We start from the raw sequence: 8,396 nt of genomic DNA, 5'->3' as shown, positions 1-8,396 counted from the left end.
ACAATATATCTCAATGTTGTCAAATTTGAGTCTCTCATTATGTCCCCTCATCTGTTAGTCCATCATCTTTTTATCATCAAACACAACATGCACAGATTCCATACAATGTTGGTTCTTAGATTGTAGACCCTATAAGATTTTCCAGCTGAGTAACCAACAAATATCCCTTCATCAGCCTTTGCATCAAACTTCCCTTTATGGTCAGATTGATTCCTCAGTATAAGCATTTACATCCAAAGACATGAAGAAAGTTTAGAGTTGGTTTTCTTCTCTTGAACAACTGATAAGGAGTCATGCCTTTAGCTTGATTGATCAAAGAAATATTCTGAGTGAAGCAGGCACAATTAACAGCTTCAGCCCAGAAATATGTTGGTAACTTTGATTCTTCAAGCATTGTTCTGGCAGCTTCAATTAAAGATCTGTTCTTTCTTTCAACAACCCCATTTTGCTGAGGTGTTCTTGGAGCTGAGAACTCATGCATGATTCCATTTTCTTCACAGAACAGCCTTAATGTCAAATTCTTGAACTCAGTTCCATTGTCACTCCTGATATTTCTAACCTTCAAGTCAGGATGATTGTTGACTTGCCTGATGTGATTGATAATGATTTCACTTGCTTCATCCTAAGCAATATCTTTTTCTTGCAATAGACAATACATTGACTGGTCCAAACAAATCCATATGTAGCAGCTGTAATGGTTCATCAATTGTTGTTTCAAGCTTCTTTTTGAATGATGCTTTCCTTTGTTTGCCTTTCTGACAAGCATCACACAAACCATCCCTTGAGAATTCAACTAGAGGGATTCCTCTAACTAAGTCCTTTTTGACTAGATCATTCATTGTCTTGAAATTCAAGTGAGATAGCTTCTTGTGCCATAGCCAACTTTCAACTGTGCTTGCTTTGCTGAAGAGACAAGTAATGGATTCTGCATCTGTAGAGTTGAAGTCAGCTATGTACACATTTCCTTTTCTAACTCCAGTTAGAACCACTTTGTTGTCTTTCTTACTAGTGACAACACAGGCTTCAGAATTGAAGGAAACTGTATTCCCTCTATCACATAGTTGACTGATGCTCAGTAAATTGTGCTTGAGACCATCAACTAATGCAACTTCATTAATGATGACATTCCTTGTTGAAATCAAGCCATATCCCATAGTAAACCCTTTGCTGTCATCTCCAAAGGTTATGCTAGGGCCAACTCTCTCCTTGAACTCTGTGAGCAGGGAGAAATCTCCTGTCATGTGTCTTGAACAACCACTGTCCAAGTACCATAGATTTCTTCCATTTCCCTGCACACCATAAAATCAATCAATTTGATTTTGGTACCCAAGTTTCCTTGGGTCCATTCTTGTTAGCCTTTCTCCTAGACTTCATTCCTCCTGCATCTTTAGACTTAGGTAAGTTTGAGTCAACCTTGGTCTTAGATGTAGTTGGTTGAGGTGTAGGGTTAGTCACAGAATCATTTAGCACATTTGTAAAATTATTAGGCATTGATTGTGCAAACATGTTATTCCACATGGGCATATTGTATGGCATTTGAGGCATACTAAATGCAGCAAGATAAGGATTGTTAAAATATGGCATGTTTACAGAATGTGCATAAGGATTTTGTTGAGACATAACAGGCATAACATGCAGAGGTGATGCAGACATATTAGGCATAGAAGAGGGTACAGTTATGGGAGTCTTCTTAATGGATTTACAATTAGCAGATAGATGATTAACACTACTACAATGCACACAGCTTTTTCTAGGAGCATACCTATCAGGTGTGTAATTGTTGTGTTTATTAACTCCTACCTTCCCATTTCTGTTGGATTTTCTTTTAGATTCCTTTTTATCCTCAACCATCTTGAGCCTATTATTTAACTGTTCTAAGGTCATGTGCCCTACATTCACCTTACTGACATCTTTGGATGTGCTTGCTTCTTCTTTGACAAAGTTCTTTGAAGTTGAACCAAACTTTTTGTTGAGTTTCTTTAGATTCTCTCTTTTAGAAACATCTGCCTGTTTTGATTGAGGAACCTTCAACGGATGCTCCTTTTCTTCCTTCAACGGATAACTTTCATCATTCGTTGATTCCACATCCGTTGACAGCCCATCAATTAATTCCAGTTTCTTTTATTTTTATCCCAGGCAGTTTCACAGAATGATTCAATTCCTTGGACCTTAGCAATTTGAGCACTTACATCCCTAGATGTCTTCCAGGCTTTAATCACCTCTTGCTCTTTCTCTAATTGATTGGAAAGTATTTCTACTTTCTTAACAGATTCAGCTAGTTCATTTTCAACAGATACAATGCAACTTTGTTTTCTCTAGGTCAATCATCTTATCTTCTAACAAAGCATTTCTATTACTTAAAAACAGATTATTCTCTCTAATCCTACTATTTTCTTTAGCAAGAGATTTAAGAGACACACGCAAATGATACAATTCAGTAGACATGTCATTAAAAGCATCATTGCACTCTTCTTTAGTAAGCTGTGTTAAGTCAGTAGTGATTACCTGATTGCTTGATGAACTAACTTCATTTTCTTCAGAATCAGCCATGAGAGCAAGGTTGACATACTCCACATCTTCATCCTCTTCATCTCCATTAGCTGCCCAGTCCCTTTCTTGAGTAATGAAAGCCCTCTCCTTTTGCTTGAGTAGATCAAAATATTTCTTTTTGTAATCTACTTGTTCAAATTTCTTCTTTTCAGAAGTTGGCTTTCTGCACTCACCTGCAAAGTGTCCACTTATACCACAATTGAAACACTTGAACTTGGATTTGTCCACAGTGTTTTTGTGAGGTTTAGTGGCTCTAGTGTTTTTCTTGAATTTCATCTTTGCAAATCTTCTGGACAGAAATGCAAGATGCTCATCAATACCATCTGAGTCATCTTGGCTGGAGTTGTCTTCATTTTCAGCAACTTGCTCTTTCCCCTTGCTTGATTCCTGATTTCTTATACCATCTTTGGAGTTTGATGTAGATCTCGCAGTTTCTTATCTGCATTTCCTCTCATCTTCAGCTACCAATGCAACTGAACTTCCTTTCTTTCTCCCCTTCTCCAATACCTCATCCTGTTCCAGCTCTAGTTCATAAGTCTTCAAGATTCCATACAATCTTTCAAGAGTGAAGTCCTTATAATCTTGAGAGTTTCTTAAGGAGACAGTCATGGGTTTCCATTCCTTTGGCAAGGATCTTAAAAATTTAAGATTTGAATCCTTCACCTGGTACACTCTTCCATACAGCTTCAGTCCATTCAACAGCTTTTAGAACCTATTGAATGTTTCATTTAAAGATTCATTTTCTTCAAAATGAAAGTATTCATACTGTTGAATGAGAAGCTGCATTTTGTTTTCTTTCACTTGTTCTGTACCTTCACACAGTAGTTGAACTGTGTCCCAAACCTCTTTGGCAGTTGTGCAATTTATCACATTATCAAACATATCCATGTTAAGACCATTAAACAAAATGTTCATAGCCTTCTTATCCTTGTGGACTTCTTCTGTGTCTTCCATTGTCCATTCTGCTCTAGGTTTTGGAATGGATTGACCAACAGCAACTGTGGCTGTAGCAACTGTTGCTACTTTGTGGGGAATGTGAGGACCATTCTCAATGCAGTTTACATAATGTAACGACCGAGGAATTACGCTTGTATTATATTATAATAATAATAAATTATGTGTATTATTATGTGATTAACGGTGTTGAGGCATTAAACCCTAATTGTTATGTGCTACGTGTTGTCTGTTTTGATCTGAACATGTTTCGGATATTTATTGAGTGTTTTATCGCGAGTTATATATTTTATATCAAAACCCGTACAGCTCAAACAGTATTTTAAAAGCCCGTATTTCAAACAAAAATCATTGGCCCTATTTTGCCAAAAATGCCCTATACCGTATCGCTATTCTGAACCCCTAGACGTTTTACAAATTGACCTTTTTCGCGAAAAACGACTTTTCCGGACCCCTTCGGGTACCAAAAACCCCACAAAAATCACATTTTTATTTTTATATGATCATGAAATTATTATATATCATTTTTCTTTGTATTTTTGTATTTTTCACAATTTTTGGGAATTTTTAGTATTTATTTTGTATTTATTGGATATTTAAAAATTCAATATTAATACCCAAAAATTATAAAAATTGGGGCCAAATATTTTTATTAGGAGTGTAATTAGCCCCTTAATTTTATTTAGGGGTATTATTTTCAGTACTATAAATAGCTGAATTATTATTAATTTTTAGTTAATTAATTATTAAAAAAATCAGAAAGAAATAAAAGAAAAAGAAAAGGGGAATTAGGGTTAGGGTTTGTGAAGAACAGCAGGAGGAATCAAAGCCAAGTTTGATCGTGATTCTGTTAACCAAATCAGTCGTGTAAGTATCCGTTGTGAAGCTCTTTCAATTCTCTATCTGATTATGTAATCGTTTTTGTTGATTGGTTAGTCGATTTTTAATTCATAATTTTCGGGTTAATTCATGAATTCGGGTTTTGAGTTTGACTGATTGTTTGATGTTGTGGTTGCTGGAAATGATTAGATCGTTAAAAACCGAGTCGAACGGCATCGGTTTCGTAGTGTTTGGTTGTAGTTTGCGTGCTCGTCGGAGAACCGCCGCCATAGCGGTGTTCTTCGTCTCCGGTGATGCTCGACGGGGAAGGAGGACGAAGGGAGGCCTGGGAACGAAGGAGGCATCGCTGGTATTGCTGTGCATCAGAAACAGGGAAGAAACGAACTCGAATCACGATGTTTGGCTGTGTTTTCGTCTCGCCGGGAAACGCCGCCGACGCCGGTTTCTGGGCAGTCGGGGCGGTGTTCTTGAGCGACCCGGGTTCGACCCGGTTCCAACCCGGAAATCGACCCGGGTTTGATCCTAAAAACCCTAATCTGAAAACCTGTGTTGTGTTTCTGAAATATTAATTATTTATTGTATTTTCTAAAATCAGAAAATCAGTTTTAAAAATTCTATTAATTAATTAAAAAATTAGTTGTATATTCTGAAAAAAAAAATTTAGTATTATTAATTTCTAAATTATTTTATTGATTTATAAATTCGAATTTAATTAATTAATTATTTAATTATTTATCTAATTATTTATTAGTTATCTAATTAATTAATAATTAGGTAATTAACTAATAATTAGGTAATTAATTAATAAATAAGGATTAAAAATAATTAAATAATATGATTAATAATTCAATAATTAGTTATTATTACGAATAATGGTTCGATAATGAGAATTATTATTCGGGCGATAATTATTCGAATAATATTGTAGTGATTATTTGTATCGTATAATTAAATACCGATAATTAATTGATTAACGAATCGTATAAGTTTCAGTAATAATGTAATAGATCGATAGTTATTCGAGAATTGCGAGTAGCTCGTAATTATACGAATAATTAATCGTTAAGTGATTTATAATTCGAGTAATTCGTAGTTATTCGATAAATAGCGTATCAGTTAAATAAGTTGGTTGATTATTTGTAAATAATCGATCTAATCGAATAAATAACGATGAGTTGTGAATATTTGTAATAAATTGTGATTAATCCTAATAATTAGGGATTAATTATTTTAAATTAGCAAATAATTATCTATTAATTATTTATTAGTTATTTATTTATTAAGTGATTAATTATTTCGATAATTAATCACATAATCTTCAATAAATCGTAACTTCTTCGTTTTAACTCCAAAAATTATAAAAAAATTATTTTTGACTTTGATTTTTCTTAAATAATTATTTAAAAATTATTTTAGGATTTAAAAGGTTATAATAATTATCTATATTGAATAATAACTTGAATTATCAGTGTTTAATTCATAACAATTTAACCGTTAGTCCGATTTGAGTGAAACGAAGACCCCTAGACTCAGAAAAATGAGACGAATCCAATAAAAATAATTGTAGGTTATAATTTCTTCTGAAAAAGAGTGGTTGGTGATAATTGATAGTTCGAAGGTCCTAGTAGGGATATAATTGAGCCGAATAAATCCCGAAAAATTATAATAAAATCAGATACGACTAGTAATGCAGGTATAAGCCTAGAATTGATTCTAAAAATAATTATAAATCTAGAAATTAATTATGTGCTTTACGTGCTACGTGCTTTATGTAATTATGTGAATAGATGTGCTGTATAAATGTATATATATATATATATATATATGCGAGTTAGATAGAAACGCATGGGTAGACTGATAAGGTTGCGTGATATCAATTCAAGATACACGTATATAGTAAATTATCTAAACACCTATCTTTCTATAATTTGTTCAGTGTTAGCAAGGCAGAGCAAGCTAGGGTCAGAAGGCAGTAAGTTAAACCAGGTTAAGTACGCGCAAGGCAAGTTTTTCCTCTATTCTAAATTCAGAATAGTGATTTATATTTCCTTTCTATCGTATCAATTCTCTTTGATATTCATTGTTCATATACACTGTTACCCATTTATATCACTTGTTCCATTTTATTTAAATTCCTGATTTACCCAATTTATGGAATTCTTGTTCATATTTCAATTCCTTTACCCTTGTTACATATAGTCTGGTATATCCTGGTGTTAGGATATATCAATAGCATTCCGATTATTCCGGATGCTAAGCCTTGGACTGGATGGTTACTTTACGAGCTGGGTTTTACCCAGGTCATTAATTAATAGGCCATAGTTGCCTGAGTACTCCTAATGTTGGTTGGGTCTATGCAGTTGGGTATAGATCCGCACTATATTCTGACTGATCAGCAGATTATAGTGCATATGTTGGTTCTTGTTTCCAGTCTTATTCATTTGGTACTCGCCAGTGTTGGCAAATTATTATCCTATACAGATACAGATGGTTGTTCAAACCAACAGCTTATTGGTTCATTTATTTCTCTCTTTATATATATATATATATTGTTGCAGGCTTGTTGAGCAATTTTGGCTCATCCCTTTTTATTGTTACTCCTATTGTTTTACAGTTAAGGTAGAGAATGAAACCTATCCGGACCCGCGTAGTCAAGAAGCGAGTCAAGCAGCGGGACCCTCTTATACCAAGAGTGTTCCTTCCTATTCCCGAAGAGAGTTTTGAAGTGCCAAATCAGGTGTAGCAGGATAAGTAGTAATGTTGGGTTGAATAAAAGTTTTGTGTAGTTTGAATAAAAGATTGTGTAGGGAAACTGTAGATAGAATAAAGTTTTGTAATAAAGAGAGTTCTTGAGACAGGTTTTATTTAGTTGGGTTTGTAATAAAGTGTAGTGCATGATTCTTGTTTTTCAAACTCAAACCTTAAAAGATCCTGAGTAGTGATAGTTCGGGGTAATTATTATATTTATATTCCGCTTGTGCAGGTATAGTTGGTAATTGTTGTTAATAATGCCCCAAATCTATACCCCGGATTTGGAGGGTGTTATAGTTGGTATCCGAGCTTAGGATTGACCTTGGAAAACAAGAATGTTAGGGTTAAGATAAGATAGGAAAATAAGATAGGATGAGAGTGAGAGTGTTAGGACTGTTTGTCTATGTGATTAGAAGTATGAGTTATAGGATTGTGATTTGATTGTTTTTGTGTTATTATTTTTATGTATATTAGATGGCTTCTTTATCATCATCTACGGAGAGGACCGAGACAGATCCAGTGGATGCCCAGGTAGTAGCCCCAGTGTCAGAGCAGATCTTACCTCCATTGCCACCTGAGCCAGCACCAGAGATACCACTTTTCCCGGAGGTACCAGGTTTTGCAGATTATTTTCCATATGTTGAGCCAGAGATACCAGATATTCCACCATTAGAGTTTCCGATGTTCGATATTCCTGATATGGTTGATCTTCCGCAGTGGGAGAATGTAGAGCCTCAGATTCCTATGCCACCAGTCGAGATTCCAGAGCTGCCACATATGGAGCCAGAGGCAGAGCCGCCAGGGTATGTGCCTATGGAGCAGCCTGTCTTATTTCCTGCCCCATTAGCCATTTATGCACCTGTTCCAGGAGTGTATCAGTTTCCTCAGCCGGAGTTTATGGATGAGATCGTGGTAGATGGACCATTACCTTCTCGAGGTTCCAGCACTGATCTTCAGGAGCATCATACCGTGACTTACCAGCGCTTTCAGGCAGAGAGGGAGGAGAGGATTAGATGGCAGAACCAGTGTAGAGAGATTCTTGGATTGTATGAGACACAGACGGATGGTCCTGTCAGAGCATTACGACCGGATTATATACTGAGAGAGAGACTACATCATATTCACCGGGTTAGTTCGCAGCAGCTTACTGAGTTGAGACAGCAGGATCTTAGTGCGGAGACCGCATATCGCAGAGCATTGGGACTTACCGAGGCAGTGCTAGAGGCAGTGCAGGAGGAGTTGAGCCACGTACCACCAGGATTTTGAGACCAGCAGATCGATGAGAGTTGTATTATGTATAT

Source organism: Apium graveolens, unplaced genomic scaffold (genome assembly GCF_009905375.1).
Source record: "Apium graveolens cultivar Ventura unplaced genomic scaffold, ASM990537v1 ctg403, whole genome shotgun sequence".
In the NCBI taxonomy this organism is placed as follows: domain Eukaryota; kingdom Viridiplantae; phylum Streptophyta; class Magnoliopsida; order Apiales; family Apiaceae; genus Apium; species Apium graveolens.
This window is presented reverse-complemented; position numbering follows the sequence as displayed.